Below are 17159 nucleotides of genomic sequence, written 5' to 3'. Positions count from 1 at the left end.
CCAAAATCCAAATTCCTAACACACTCACTCCCTTTAACCTACCCACATTTTTGCCATTTGGCTTTGCTCTGACAAAAGAATTACCAACTCTGGACTGTATTGTTTTCTGGTGGACCAACGTAGTTATGATTGCCTTTTACAGTATATGAATGTCACAGCTCAGCTGTGGAAAAATGTTGCAGTTCAGAGAAGAGCCATCTGCTCAGCTCGGCTTGGCTCTGCTCTGCTTTGCTTCCCGGTAGATTAGATACCATTCCCAGCATCCACTGAAGTGGAATAATTGGAAAAGGGATAACTTAAGAAGCAAGTATTCAGGGTATAAGCTCTTAGCCCTGGAACATGTAGAACCAACACCAAACCCAAGAGTATATATGTAAACATTTGCTGAATTGTTAGGGAAGCTCTGTTGCTCAGGGACCACCACATGGACTTCTATCTTCTCTGGTATGGCTGAAACAATAAAACAAGTCTTTTGCCTTTTATAGTAGGCTTTGCATGGCCTTTAGCCAAACTGATAAAGTGACTGTTTCTTCATTGCCTGATTTCTAAACACTTTAGTCTTGCTCCTTGACATTTACATATATTTTTAGTTTGTACTTTGCATGTTTACTGATAATTACATGTTGCTATTGTGTTGCCCATTAACCTGCTTGCCTTTATTTAATTTGAAAGTGTATTATTTTTTGAATGTATGTTTGCCTTAATAATTGAATGCATCCTTTTTACTTCCAGTATAGTCATACATAGAGCACCAGTTTGGTGTACTGGTTAAGGCATCAGGCTAGAAACTGGGAGACCAGGAATGCTAGTCCCGCTTTAGGCATGAAGCCAGCTGGGTGACCTTGGGCCAGTTACTTTCTGTTAGCCCTGGGAAGGAGGCAAGGGCAAACCACTTCTGAAATCTTAGCAAGAAAACTGCAGGGACTTGTCCAGGCAGTTGCCAGGGATCAACACTGACTCAAAGGAACAACAACCACCTGGTTGTGTCAGCAGGCCTGGAATGGGACGGAGACTAGTCATTCCTGGGGATGCCTAGCACCATAGAATGATTTTAAAAGGGCCCGTTATACCCACGGACTGCTAGAGAACTCTTAATCATCTGGATCTTATCTCATTTTTACTTTTAGGTATTTATTGTATTTATAATTGTTTGAATTTTAACTCTGTTTTTATTGTAAACTGCCCAGAGTCCCTCCTTGAGGGGGAGATAGGCGGTAATAAAAATTTGATAAATAAATGAACAACAATAATAATAAAGCACATACTGTACATGCATACTCATCATGTGATTTCCTTTTAGAGTAAGCAACATTATACAAAACACAGAAAAGAGTAAGTGAGCTGAATAAATTACAGACATGAGAAAGGAAATCCAATTACATTTAATTTACACCAACATCATCACTATACTACTCTGTCTTTTCTATCCTTGCAAACCATCTTTGTTTCCATCACCACCTCATACATGGCCTTTTGCACTTCCAATGTTTCAGCCCTCTTTTTTCGAAGACCTCATACAAGTATAGTTTGTTCATATGCTTCTGAGATTTTAATAACCTGCACTGAGCAGGGGGTTAGATTCAATCGCCTAAATTCTATATTCATGTTCATATGCACCTAATGACTGAATTTTTGTTTACTTGTCTTAATGCTTTGCTATTATTGTGAGCTTTGCTAATGTTGTGAGCTGCTCTGAATATGCTGGTAATATGCAAAATAAATAATTAATCTAACCTTTGAGCACTGAAAGAGTCAAATCCTTGCTGGGTATTAATTCATTCCCATATTTCCTTGTGGCTTTAAACGTACTCCTAGTGTAAGGATTGCGGCTAGCAGTGCCCTGTACCAGTCTTAAGGAAATCAGAAAGTTAAATATACCTGAAAAATCTAGGCCTGAAGGCGACGGGAAGAGGAGGGCCTATCCTTTAGCAAGCACTCAGCCTGCCTCGAGTAGGGCTCAGCCTGCTTCCTGGGATATATAGCAAGGCTCCTTCTGAGGAGCTCCTCCCCTTCCGTCCTCATCTTTGTTTATTGGGGTCATCTCTCTAAGAAAGAATTGCTTCTTCCACTTTTGAAATAATCCTGTCGAACACCTGCCATTTTTAGTATCACTCTGTTGAATCCATTGCTTCATCTTTTTTATTCCACATGAACTCTGAGCCTCTTACCAACTTTTTCTCCTTCCTTCCTTCCCTCCCTGAATACTATGGTGGTATACAAAGATAAATATTCATGTGTGACTTTTGTTGGAATGCAATTTTGCATGCACCTATAAACTTATTGGCTGCTAAAGCTAGCAGAAGGATTCTGGATTCTGCACATTTATCTCCTTTCCTTATATGAAAGTCTTATTCTGCGTGTGTCTGTGAATCATGTCTCCTATTGGCACTGATGATATTCTCGTTGCCTGATATTCTCAGGACTTTTGTAACATCCTTCTAGTCTTAGGTCAGCTCTCTTTCTTTTCTGACTCTGATTTGTGCAGTTTGTGCTTACCTGACTTCCCCTCTTTGTTTAACGGAGGACAGCACAGTACCGGTTCTCAGCTGTCAATAAACTTAAGTAATTAGGCTTTCCTATTATCGCATTATTTCAAGCTTACTTTTATTATTTCTTACTTTTTCATGCAAGTATCAGCGTTAAGAATACTTTTTTAAATTAAAGTTTTACTCCTAACTTTAGTGTTTTTCTTTGTGTGCATTCTTTCCACTGTATAAAACTATCTGCTATCCAAAAATTTCAATATTAACATTGACCACTTTGCCAAGAGATTTCATAGCTACCATGGCAGCCTTGGGATTGTTTTGAATTATATATGGCGGGACATAGTTGAGATCTGGTGCTCTATGCTAGATTAGTTTTGGATGACCCAACAAAAGCTCCATTCTCACGATCAGGTTTGGCTTCACAGAGGCAAGGAATTAATTTTAATATTTTGGCTATGAAGGTTGATGAACCCACATGGTTTTTCAATGTCTTTGGAAGACATTAGCTAAAAGTTTGATAAGATATGGATTTTTACTTAGAAACATATTAACTAGTTGATATTCTGCAGAGCTAAGGAAAATGAAACAAGTGAATCAACAGTTAAACAAGTGAATAAGTGAAGGTAAATATGACTGAACAAAAAATAGAACCCATTTTGGGGCCTATTTTGTGTTGGTGGTAATGGTAGCAAAGAAAGTTTCCTTTAACACTGTTGTGTCTGCAGAATAGAGGCCGACAAAGCAGTTCAAAATAATAAGGAACCATCCTTATATCTGGCCAAATGATGAACTAATGGACTTCTGGAAATTTCTGATTGTTATCAGCAGGAATGAGAAAAAAAATTAATTTGCTTTATCCAGTCTATGCGTCATATATGCAGACTGCTATCTGCACTTTTCTGAATTTTGTTATGCAATTTTGGAATATAAATACATGAAAAATATTTATATTGGGAAATATGCAGGCAAAACAACATCAACAATATTTATTGGGATAAATGCAGGAACAAATATACATCTTTTTTAAAGATTGCAAACTGATGTGGAAACAGGACGTAATAAATTTAAGGTTGGAAAAATTAGCAAAATTGAAAGTGAAAAACCAGGGACGAATGGAGCCAGGAGACTTTCCGATACAGTTGTTAAAAGACATTTTTCACTTTGTGCAGTCAAGTATGGTTGAGGGCTGAAATCTACCATTTACTCAGTGGATCCTCTTTTCCCTTTCTGTTCATTTAAATTAGTTGAGCTAGACATGAAACTAGAGTTAAGGAGTTAAGGCTTCTTTCAGGGAAGATGTGGTTCCAAGCCCTGAATGATGTAGTAGTGTGATGTCTTTTTTTTTTTAATGCAGATTGGGACATTATAGGTTTGGATAATGTTGGCCAGTATTTGATTTACTCCATCTTTCTTAGCTTTAAATGAACCATAAATGGTCCATAACTTATATGCTTCAGTCTGCATTCTACTGAAAGTGTTGTGAATTGGGCATTGAGCCACTTTCAAGCAGATTTTTGGTTCTGTAACTGCATTGTGTTATTTGTGTTTGGAAAATTTCTTCATGCATTGAACTTTTTCTGTAAGATACTTGCAAAGCTTAGCCTTGAAAGACAGCATATGGGTTGTCAAGATGGACAGACAAATAAATAAATAAGCTAGCAAGCAATGAAGTGTTTAAATAACACCTATCACATATCTTGTTTCCAGATATTCTCACTTGAGCTAAATCTCAAGCAACTGTTCCCTTGCTTTGATCTGCTTATCCTGACCTTATCCTGAATAGGGACCATCCCAAACACATGACACATGTTTAAAGACCTTTTAAAGCACCCCGTGTCACCCTTTCCTTGTGTTACCGAATTCTGGATTCCTTCATCGCACAACTTTGCTACATGCTGTCAATATGTGACAGGCTATAAACAGTCCCAAGGGGCAGAATTTCCCTCTCCCCTCAGCCTTGTCCGCAGACCGTTTCCATCTGCTGCAGCTAATGCTGTAATTGGATTTATTTTCCAGATTTGTATAGTACGTTCACACATCATATCCTTTAAAGTACCCTTTGAACAGCACCTGGAGATAGAGGTCTGGTCCACACATGCTGTTTTAACTAATTATATGTTAGGACTTTCTTGTTTTAATATTTTATCTTATAAATCACCATTGGGTCAAAAAGCAGTATGAAAATACTTCAAATAAAAAAGTGCAGCCAGATAACTGGCTGGCTAGATAGGTTCTTTGTTTTCAGCTCTTCAGCTGCATAGTTTGGTATTATCATATTCCAAAATCTCAGGACAGGGAACAACATTTAAAAATTTATGTCAGTCTTTTTCAAATCTGGTGCCTTCTTTCTTGGAAAGAGAGTACATACACCAATAATACAGGGATGGGCAAATGTTTGATGAGCAGAGATGGCTTTTATGGTTGGGAAAGTGGGAAGGCTGACAAAGTTGGCAATGACAAATGGGTAGGCCGTATTTTTTTTGTACAGTAATGGTATCTAGATTTCATGCTTCTTTATTGGATGGCTGGCATGAGGAAAGATTTGGTGGCTTGGAGATGGAAGGTTGTGAGATCAAAATGCCAGTAGAAGGTGGTGAAGATCCAGGTTTGCTGAACTACTGGGAGGTCCTCAAGATGTGGAAAGGCAGGATGGAGGCCTAGAGGCCTGGCACCAACTAGCAGTGGAACAACTCTGCAATTGAATGGAAGAAAATGAACAAGAAGTGAATGAACATCTGTGGTGGACAGAGGAGAGGGGTGTGGAATGTGTGATGAGTCAAATGGAATGGGATTTGGAGTATTTTGGAAGTAGGTGGAAGAAAGAGAGGAGAGGAAGAGCAACAAAGAGTTGACACAGGAAGTGGGAGATAAGTATATACTAGCAACCAAGATGTTGAAGTGATACTGGAAGGCACAGCTGCTTGGTATAGCTGCAGGCAAGTTCCTGGTAGCAGTCAGTGGAAGGTGAGATTGACACAGGGGCCTTCCCTCCCTCCCTTGTCTACTGGGTTACCTGTATTTTGTCTGTTTAGTCAGAGCAGCTTAGAAGGAAAATAGGGCTTTGTAGAAAAGAAGAAAACCTGGCATGGAATTTGTAGCCTCTATGACGTTCTATGACGTGCTGTCATTAACAAAAGGAAGGCTTTCCTGTAGACACTGAATGAGTGCCTCATCTGTGCTAGAGAAAACTCTTAGTAGCCTTGTCTTTTGTCATAATCATCCCCTAGATAAATAGTCCAGCAAGTGGCCCAAGGCTTCAGTCAGAGAATGGAGAGAAGCTTCTCACCCAAACTGTTCTCAGTTTCTTTCTGCTTGCATACATTTATTTTATTTTGGATCAGAGTTACTTGCTGTTCTAGCACGGTGGGTACTGACAGCTTTTAAAAAAAATACGTCTTCTTTATTAAAGCTTAGCAGATATTATAGTAAGTAAGACAGGTATCTTAGGAGCATGGAAAGAGTTTAGGTGTTGTTAAAGGTCAGGAACACTGCATGGAGAGGATACCTGTGTGTCCTATTTGACAGAAGCTGCTTGTCTATCTGAGAATCAGATTTTTCAGACCTCTGTTTTCTGTCTGAACTGTTGCCCAATCCAAGGCCAATTTAAAGATAAAGGAACTATAAAAAGGGAGAGCAGCAGAGATCCTGAAGTTGTTTATCAACTCTTAGTACCTAGATATCACATATAAGGACACACTCTAGTTGCTTGATTTCAGTTCCTGATTATGAAGAAATCTTCTGCGCTTGTTTACTTAATAGCAATTATTACTCAATGTGCGTGCACACACACGCTAATATATGAAAGGCCTGTTCAGAGGCTATTTTGGTTCATGTTGATGAAGGTGATACAAGGCTTATCCACACAACCACTTTTGCTGTGGCTTCCTCCTACCTCAGAACCAGGAAGGATTCCTGTTGCCCTAAATCCTGCTGCTCCCACAATGTGCACTTACTGTATATCCAGACAGTAATTTGGGTATGCTGGGCTATGCTGCTGTTCAAGGGCAGTAACTGGTGGCAGAAATTCAAACATCACCAACCATGGGAAAAGCTGCCACCAATTGCCACACAGGATATATGCCAGGGTGATACAGTTTGGGCACTCAGTCTAATAAATCTTTTTTCTAATTTTCCATTCCCAAATGACTGTCATTCTGTCAACCTAACTACCACTAGATAGAGTTCATCTGCTGACTACGGCTTACTGGTTAAGGGGATTTGTGCAACCCAGATGAAGCTTTTGAGGGTTGCAGAGGAGATCAATAATGTCAAAATGGTGGACATGGCTGGGTGATCAAAGTCCTGCGTCTTTTTACATCTGGGGGATGCATGCAACACACATTAAAAAGGGGTGCCTTTAACTGCTTAGTTGAACCTGCCATTTTGCCATTATGTTGTTGGCTTCCCGTGTGGATGACCCTGGCCTCTGCATAAATGTTCTTGGAGTCTGAATGAGTGAGAGAGATGAGTTAAACTATAGAGTTCTCTTGAAAATATATTTTTTGCAAATGATTATCAATGTCTCAACCATTTGACTATTAGGTAGCAGCAAAGGGTTACAGTTTTGTATCTTTTGGCTGCCATCTAGTGGTCATCCAGATTTATGCATCCTAGATGCTGCTGTTGGATAAGTGTTTTTGAGGAACTGAAGGTTGGGAAAGGTTTTCTTTTCTTTTCTGTGTCTGTGTAGCTGAATAGCTGAATATGTTGACCTACCTTTCAAAATATAGCAAATAAGGCGGCTGTGGAAACCAGAGATCCAGGGTCCCTTGCAACCAGAGCAATGGCAAATGCAAAGGACACCTCCTGCCTATCTTTTAGTACAACTTGCACAGAAAGTCCCTAGATCACCTGCTCCAGAGCACTGCACAACTGGCATTGGCATTCAAGTGTCCACCTATTGGAGGCTGGGGTTTGCAAGGTCTCTCAGTCAAAGCAGCAGCTGGTTTGAGGTTGATTGTCAACCCGCATGTAAGAAACACACACACACGAAAGTGGCCTTGGAAGCTGGTCTTCCTTGTACCAAAACAGCAGTGCAAAACAGACGTAATCCAATGACATGATGATGATGATGATGAAGAAGAAATTTTTATCCCACCTTTAACTATATAACTCAAGGTGGCAAACATACCTAATACTTCCACCTCCTATTTTCCCCACAGCAACCCTGTGAGGAGGGTTGGGCTGAGATCGAGTGACTGGCCCAAAGTCACCCAGCTGGCTTTCATGCTGAAAGGAGGCCTAGAACTCACCGTCTCCTGGTTTCTAGGCCAGCACCTTCACCACTTCACCAAACTGGCTTCAGTATACAAGGATGGAAGGGGCAGTCCCACAGCAGGCCAACTGGAACTCAGCTGATGGTGCCAATCCTGACTCTCATCTCAAACTCCATCCACCCTAGATCATCTGCATGGAATGTCTCTTGCCAGCATGACATGAAAAACACTGCTTCTTCATCAGAACATCTAAAGCCACCTTTTGCTACCTGGTTCAGCAGATTGACAATGGGATAGAGGCAACACCATGAGGCAAAAAGAAAGCGGAAAGTTTTCACATTGGAGCAAAGAGGCTGGGAACATCAGCCTTGATGAGGTGCTTTATATCACCTTGAATCCTCCTTATAATCTCTTAGCTGCTCCTCTTAGCCTCCCCTGACCCTTGCAAAAACAGGTACTTGCCCAGAAAGTCTTCTGAGAATTGTAAGCACAAGAGGAGGCAACCGGGGCTAGGAGGAGGCTGTGGAGAAGACCTGCAAAAGTAGCAAAGTGAAGCAGTGGGACAGTTTTGCTGCATTGCTTTGTGAAACAGTTTGGGGAGGGTGCTTCTTTCAAACTTTGCTGAAGTGAAGCAGGGGCCTGATATAATTGGGCCACTTGGTAGCACGGGCATAGCAGTTGGCTACCACCTGTACGTCTGGGCCACAGTTCAGAAAACTCTGCTGAATGTGAAGGGAATGGAGGGAGGGGTTGGGACAGGACTGCCACATCAGAGATGGGCAAAAAGTACTCCTTTGCCCCACAGCAACTGCCCTACACGTGAGAAGACACACAACATCTCAGCTGTAACTGAAGTGGGAAAGACAGCACAAAATAATTGTTCCAAATTCAGCAGGGTTAACTGACCTGGGCAGGGAACAGTTGGTCATAAGGAAGTCCCAATCTAGCAAAACCATTGTGGGAATGGCTTCCTCTCTCCTTGCCTTGAATGATTTTCATGTCTATTTTGTCTTGGCAGCTGGGCCCCCCTGAGGTTTCTAAGCTGAACTGAGTTGTGGATGGGAAAAGCAGCTCTGTCTAATGGCAGAGAATTACAGCTCGGGGAGCACACATCAAGGCGATGGGGGAGAGGGCTCCCCTGCAGGGAGGGATAATGCCCAACAGATGGCAGGGAGCTCCCTCCACCACACAGCAGTGCAAGGAAACCGGTTGCTGTTTCCTTTGAGGAGAGAGATAATGTTCAGACCTGCCTATAACGAGATTAAAAAGGGAGGGGGAGGTGCTTAAATGGAGCAATTGGCAGAATTTTCAGGCCATGTTCAGCTTCTGGTCTGAAGCCCAATCAGATCTGATAGCAGAGCAGCCATTGGTCCCATGGCCCAGCTGGAGGCACAGGACTGGCATTAACACACCCTACGAAGCTTAGTCCTGCTGGGGAGGCAACATTTCAGAGAAGGGAAAAACCCTCCTTTCCATGTTAGGTGGAGTGAACTCCTGAGATATAGCTGCATTCATCTAGTTTGCTTTGTAAGCATCATAGCCTTGGATTCTAGCAGCCAGACAGGGAAAGCTTCTTCGCTGTGGTAGCTTCTCTGAAGGGTGAGCTACCTGTACTGGCTTTCTCTCTGAAGCCCCTTAGCTATTGACTACAAAGGTAGCAGCTCCTCAGAGGTCAGTTGACACAAGGAGCCAATCGGATTACAGCACATTTGAATTTAGTTTTGCCCTATTTCTTCCTGGATGCCTTGCTGCTTCCTTTCATACCAAGACTTGATATGGTTACTTTCAGCTTTCCTAAGTTTCTCTGTGACAGTGTTCACAGATCAAACAGACATAATGCATTTATTTATTTATTTATTATTCCAATTTATATCACTGCCCATCTCCCCCTAAAAAGGGGGACTCTGGGCGGTTTACAAGAAAATTAACCATTTAAAACATGAATGTATAAAATTTGTTGATTTTAGCTTAGCATGTTGTCTGAAACCATCCAGAGGTTTCAGTAAACTATGGCTTAGTACAACATGTGAACATAATTGTGTGCCAGGGCCCACAAAATTGGTGAGTCTACTGAGTCTGATACAAATATTCCGAACTCAGGTAGCTTCCAGGAGTCCAGTGCAATCCTCATTTCACCTTGCTATAAGATGTCTTTGAACATTGGTGTTGGAGAAGACTCCTGAGAATACTGTGGACAGCCAAGAGAACAAACCAATGGATCATTGAACAAATCAACCCAGAGTTCTCACTCAAGGCCCAAATGACCAGGCTCAAATTATTCTACTTCAGACACCTTATGCGAAGACCCAGCTCTCTGGGAAGGTAGAAGGAAAGAGAAGAAGAGGATGACCAGCAGCAAGGTGGGTGGACTCAGTTACAGTGGCAATGAGTGCATTGTTGGGAGTCCTGAAGACCAGGTTAAGGATAGATCATCATGGAGAAAATCTACCTATGTGATTGCTAGGAGTTGAAAATGACTTGACGGCATGTAATCAGTCAATCAATAGTTGAGCTGACAGAAAATCCAGTGCTGGATTCATCCATACTGGGCATGGAGACCAAACTGGCTTATAAGGAGCCAGTTATAAGGAGCAGCCACTTCCTGGGATGAAACTTCCTGGGCATGTCAGAATTCATATTTGAGTTTGATAGTAAATCACCAGTCTCCTAACACTTCTCCACCTTTAGCTCAATTTCTCAGGTTGACTTGGTAGAAGACTCACAGATACAGCCAAGTGGAGAACAATGAAGCCACACTCACCATAGTTGATTGTTTGGAGACTTCTCAAGGGCTTAATCTCAAGGCTTTTTCCACCTTTCCAAATTAACAGGTACTTGACCTGGTGTTTTATGGCCTTGAAGTCAGGCAGTTGGGGTGTGTTTCTGTAAAGGTCACCTGTAGCCTGGGAACTGCTGGTTCCTACCTCACCAGCCTCAGTCCTCACACAAAGAAGCTCCACCTTCTCATGCTGCACTTTTTCAAATTTATATCTTATCTTTATTATTTTTTTTAACCCTCCCTCCCTTTTTTATTTCCTCATCACTTTGGAAGAAGAAATTGGAAATAGCACTATTTAGATTTCAGAAGTCTGAAAACATTTTTGCCTACTCCATTTTTGCCCACTCCTTTTCTTTCTTTTAGGACCTTATTGAGTACGGACCCTCTGTATAATTCAGGGCAGCTGTTGAAATTCCAGGATTGTCCTCAATGAATTGATTGTTCATTCTCATTCAAATAATGGCAAATTATCCAAGCAAGATCTGGTTCTGAGGTTTCAGCATCCTGAGCATAATGAACTTCATTAGTCCTCCTCTGGGAAGACCAGATAGTTTCTCTTTCTCCTGTCCATACCAAGTCTAGGAGAAGTTTGTAACTGAAATTGTAGTTCCTTCCCTTATTTCATTTCTTTTACATCTCTGGAGGATATAATTCATTGTTTAAAAAGCCAGTGCATTTTAAATTTCAGATTCGAACTGGGAGGCTTAACTTCAAGTCCCAAGTTAGTCACGTCTTTGGGTCAGTGTCCCTTTTTCAGCCTAACATATTTTATATAATTATTGTGAGCTGAGCAACCCATGACTGCTTTCATTCTCACCCTAAGGTCTCAAGATCATGTTGCTGAAATTCAGTGCCAAAAGAGCTTATTTTTTTAATGGCAAAATTTGCATTTGTGTCTGTGTGTTCCCAAAAGACAGTGGAAATGGAAGTGGGAGGCTTCTGGTTCCTCCCTTAAAACTCCCAAAATTGTGCTGCTCAGCAACCATCTTGCCCAATTTTGGCAGCCTGATTATAGTGGAGAGATTTTAAGGATGGAAATGGGATCCTCCCAGACCTTTTCTATTCCCATTCTTCCCTTTAAACTGTCCTTCTAAAACACAAAAACAAGCTAAATAAAAATATATTCCAGCCATTCTGGTGATGTCACCTGCTCCTTTCAGCTACTCAGGGGAGTTGCTGCCTGTGATTAAGGAAAACTGCCCACTGCTGATTTTGGATTAAGAGCTAAAACGGTGTTAGAATACATCTCAGCCAATATGCCAAGACATGTCTGCTCTTACTTCATTCCTACGTAGCTCTAGCATTTCAAGCAACTCTGCCAGGTAGCTAACTTTCTGGCTGTGCTAAACAGCCCTGCTGCTGGAGCACTCATTCAACCATCACATGAGTTATGAATTGGAGCAGGCCACCCTGATCTATTGTATGAAGGCAGGATATCACTTTAGCAGCACTGAATATGGGCTGATTTTATCTGAAAATACAAATCAGTGCCATTCTCCTTTCCAGATTTATAGCTTGGTTCCTGAGAACACCCCACATCGGTTATTTTGGAGCCAGCATGTATATATGGTCCTTGATTTGTGTGGGTCTATCTCAAGCCTCATTCAGAACCTCTGGACATTTCCAGCTTGCATTGTTGGGTTTCTTTTGATTGTCCAGGAGTGAATTCATTTAGCCTTTTCTTCCCCTGTCTTCCTGAGCCATCTCATCTGGTTCCAAGCATGAGAGGCCAGCTTTAGCATCTTCTTTTAACACAAAGCAGAAATCTATATGCATGGGAGGCAGACAGCCAGCAGGAGGTTGGGGGAGGAGGGGAGAGAAAATAGTGTTTAGATGGATCATGAGCAATTTCATCCTCTGAAGGCAAAGCTTTATTTTAAAGGTATTGGAAACCATTCTGCTCCTGGCATCTGAGCTCAGTAGGGTCTCCTGCTGCTCTGGTATCTTTTAGGAGGTTGAAGCTAACGGAGTTGTAGGTAATTTGGGACTTTCAGGTAAATTTGGGGGAGGCAGAAAGAAGTGAGAAAGCTGCCAAGGTAGATTTTTATGCATTACAGACACTGGAACTCAAGACCATGTAGTTTAATCAGGGTCTTTGGAATCATTTTTTTCAAAAAGTTCAGCAGGGATCTCAAGATGATCAGAAAATGTGGATGGCAAGAAATGGATCTGGCATCCCTTGAGGCTGTAAGTGGATTCCATTAACAGCTTGAATCTCTGCCCTAGATGGAGAACTCTTGCTTTGAGTGGGTAGAAGATTCTGGGAGTTGCAGTCCAAACATACTTGGTGGGTGCCAAGTTGAGGCACGCTAAGTGAGACCCTTTCCCAAAATTTGGCACATGCTATTTACGTGTCATTTTCTGATTTGCTAACAATGTTATGATAATAAATGTTCTCAGACTGCTTCACACTAAAATGTAAATATTGTAGGCTAATTATGTTCAGATTTGGCAAGTAAATATGAGAGGAAATGTTCTTTCAGGTCATCACCGGTCCCCAAGCCATCTAGAGCTTTATTGATTAATACCAGTCCTCAGTAATATCCCTCCCACTGACTTGGATGGGCAGCCGGGGCAGATGGCAAAGCATTGGTCCCAGGGAACAGCGTGTCTACTCGGTTTCAAGCTAGCTGCAGTTTCAGTGCACGCTAAAATCACAGAGAGAGGAAGATAGTGTCGGGATCTGTGTACATGGAACTGGAAGATGCGGGCGACTTGTATGCCTGAGAGAGAAAGAAGGATACCTAGGTTTATCTACCTGTGCTACTTGGAACTCAGAGAAGGAACTGGGAACAAGGTTAGTTGGACTGTCCCCATACCTGCCCAGAAAACAAGTGGTATTTGTCTCTAAGGAAGTGGACAACATTTTGCTCAAAGGTGGCCATTGTCTATCTGTGCCAGAGACATAAACAGTAGAGGAGTACGGAGATGGCCTTGAAGGAGGACTTCAACTACCCTCATGCAAGTATCGCCTTAGCCTGGATAGACAGGAGTGGACAAGGAAAAAACTCAAAATCGCCCCACCTTTATTCTGTTTGGTATAAGATGGGAGGCAGAGAATCTCTGCCAGGCTTTCAAAATGTTGTTATTATAAACAATAAAACAGAGTTCCAGTAGTTTATGTGGTTTCTGTTTCCTGATCTGGCCTACCTCAAAGGGCTGACATAAATTCATAGCAGGTCCTCTTGCCCCCGCTTCCCTCACCCCCCGTTTCCTGCAACTACTCTTAACTCAATAATTGAATCTGGGCCTGTGGAATGAGTTGCAGGATGAAGGTGCTCAAATGAATCGTCTGGTTGTTTTTTGAAGTGATCATTCTTTCAACTGCAAACCCCCTTCTCACCCACCTTTGAGTGCCAGTAAACACATGACACCAGCCTTGGGTGGCCAGGAGACATTTCTCACAGGTCTCAAGTGAACCTTTCTTATCTTACCTCCCCACCCATTCCATCCCAGTATGATTCATGGGGAGATGAAGGGGCCTTTGTGCTCCAGCCACAGAGGAATAGATATCACAGAATGCTGCAGAGGTGTTGGGTATCAGAGGCTGCCAAGCCCATCCAATTCATGCGCAGCCACACGCCAGGTGAAGGCTGCAGTGAACTGGAACTGAACATTAGACTTGTCCCCTGCTGACAAAATAGGTCTCACTGCAGGGCTGCGTAGGCCAGTTGAGCATATGGCATACTGAACAACGGGGAAAAAGGTGATAGCAGGGAACAAATTAAGGAGCACAGCGTGAACAATGCATATTTATGTTCATCGATACCTAAGCCATGCACATATGCACTGTGAAAGCACAATAGATGCATCGTACGTACGCAGCTATGTGATAAACTGCCATGCATGCATGAAGGTTTCAGAATCCAGAATGTGCTCTTTTGTTTGCAGAAAGGAACATTTAGTGGTAGGCACGCAGATCTGTACATTTCTGAACACAAAGATATTCTGCCTATTTATAATTTCCCCTAGCAGTTAAGGAACTAGAGATCTGGACAGGGGAATCAACATTCAGGCAAAAAATAAGGGAGAAAAATCTGGAAAATGCCACAATTTATAGACGTTATAGCTATGCCCACTTCGAAAATGGCTTGGAGGAAGCGCTTCAGATCTCACCTAGGTATGAGCAGGGCATCTCTGTACTACTCATTATGCTGCCGTGGTTTCTGCATGAGCCTAAAAAGGATGTGACTGCTTTAAGGATTCTTTAATGCAGCGTTTCTCAACCATGGCTGGCTGGGGAATTCTGGGAGTTGAAGTCCACACATCTTCATGTTGCCAAGGTTGAGAAACACTCCTTTAATGGATCAATTCATTTTTTCCCCTCAGGCTTGCGCCAACATCCAACAGAAGGATGTGCTGCTTTAACTAGCAGCCGTGAGGTGTTCCTGTGAGGCCCAAAGCCGTTCCTCTGAGTCATTTTCAGAGTGCACAGCCCTAACAAAACTCAGCCTATTACCTTGCCTTGGGAACTACACTATGCTGCCTTAGAAACACGCTTCTCAACTCACTATTTTCTCTGCATGATTGTAAAGTTATGAACTAGAGAAGTATCAGCTTCTGTACATATATTCAGATGCGCTGAATGGCAAACCTGAGATAGCAGCTACCTAACTCTAATGTGTGAGGTGGCTCCTAGTGAGTGCTGACCACTGTACTTTCTCAGCCGTGGGACTCTTTTGCATTTCAAAGAGTTTGGCAGGTGTGCCAGACCCAGTGGTCCCTTTCAGCAATTTTATCTTCTGTTTTATTTAGCCAGGAGTCTCCTATGATTTCCCCACTGGGATATATGTGAAGTCTTTTGAAAAGCTTTTAACCTATTTTTTTCCCCTATGACGAGAGGGTTGCTAGATACTTGAATCACACTGAGCTGTCTATATTCCAGCTTTATTGCTGATACTGACTTCTACCCACAAACCCGCTTTAAATCAATAGCATTGCCACTGCTTCTTGGATTATAAAGCAGTGGGGTTCAGGAATCATGTTCCAGTTTAACACTGGACATCCTCCTGGGTTACCAGATTATTATTCTAACCCAGTGTTTCTCAACCTTGGGAACTTTAAGATCGGTGGACTTCAACTCCCAGAATTCCATCTTAAAGCTCCCAAGGTTGAGAAACCCTGCTCTAGCCATTCCACTTTCCCCAAAGGCTTATTTGTAGTCTGTGTTTATTTCATCAGAATGGAAAAAGTGAACCAAATGACCCCTTGTGGTACAAATTTTCATTCATTGCCAAAGAAATGCTATTATTACTTAACAGGAATGAATGAATCTCATCTTCATTTTTCTATTTGTTACTCACTGAGGAGAAAGTTTTACTTTTTCCACTGGCTCTGATTGCCATTTTATTTTCCCAGAATGTTTCCTTGCTTTTAGGAAAAAGAGAGAATGGCTGTTTTCTCCTGATGAATCCAGGGTCTGTGGGAAAATCAAGTGGCAGTTTAGTCACTTCTGCAGGACCTCAGAGGGACCTGTTATCAAACCTCCTGCATTGCTCTGTCTCACCAGCTTAATCCATTTCACAGTCTTGTTGTGAGCCGAGTTGGCAAGTTTGTGGGGGAGGGGTAGTATGAGGTTCTTAAAATAAGCATGGAATAAAAATGTATAAATTCCCCTCAGGCCCTCTCTTATCGCTGCAAGGGACATCTGCCAAACTTAATTAGAGCTTCCATCTTTCTTTGAACTCAGAATCTCCAGTAATAAGGAGGAGTCTCTTCTGAGATAGAGAAGCTTGTTTAATAATGAGGGACATGATTTGGCTGTTGCCCAACATGCAGGAGATAGAAGGGTGCTATTTCAAGTGTCTTTATAGTACACCAGAATAGATACTGGAGGCCTTTGAATTCCAGTGCCAATAATCTGCTTTCTAGTTACTCAACTGGTGACTCATGAGAAAATTTCAGTCTCCCTCCTTGTGACTTCCAGAGGTCAAACTTGATCTGATGTTGAATACCACCTTTGAATTTAACCTGATTTTTTTCAAAATGCAAATTGCTCTAATGGAAAAAGTGAGGAAATATAACAATTGGGTTGGGAATTCCAATAGGTAGGGAGTAGAGAGCTTAACTCTTTCCTCCTTAGCAATGGTCCTAAGGAAAATCTCTCCCCTAAAGGAGCCACTCAGAGATTGCCTCCCAGTGTGAATATGGACATCCTAGTACAAGTGTGACCTTGATGGAGCTGCAGCAGAGAAGAAAAAGAATTAGATTCTTCTTCTCATCCTCTGAAATTCTCATTCCAGCCACCTGTCCATACCAACCTCTCCCTCCCCATTCTTACAGGTATCTTTTTTGTTGGAAGGACTTACATCCATGGGAAAAACTGCTCTACCACAGAAGATTCCCCTGAAGATTCCTTCCTTGCTTAAGAAAGTAGTTGACCATTCTCTGTTACTTGTGTTACTTCTTCCAAAAATAAAACAGGAAAAGGTGGAGACAGCTCCAGCATTCACTCTAAACATTTAAAAAAGTGACTATATTACACATTCTCATTCTGAACAATGCTCTTCAGTTTATTTTTAACATTTTACTAGAAGTAAACTTTCCAGCTAAGTAATTCACACTTGCTTTCCTTCTTATTTCTTATATAATCTTAATGATTTAGGAGCAGACATTTGGCACAGATCAATGAAATGGAGAAGAGAAAGATATAAAGTTATTTTTTTTTCTAAGAAAAAA

The sequence above is a fragment of the Candoia aspera genome, chromosome 2 (assembly GCF_035149785.1).
Source record: "Candoia aspera isolate rCanAsp1 chromosome 2, rCanAsp1.hap2, whole genome shotgun sequence".
In the NCBI taxonomy this organism is placed as follows: Eukaryota; Metazoa; Chordata; class Lepidosauria; order Squamata; family Boidae; genus Candoia; species Candoia aspera.
The sequence above is the reverse complement of the archived record's forward strand: the minus strand, read 5'-3'. Positions refer to the sequence as shown.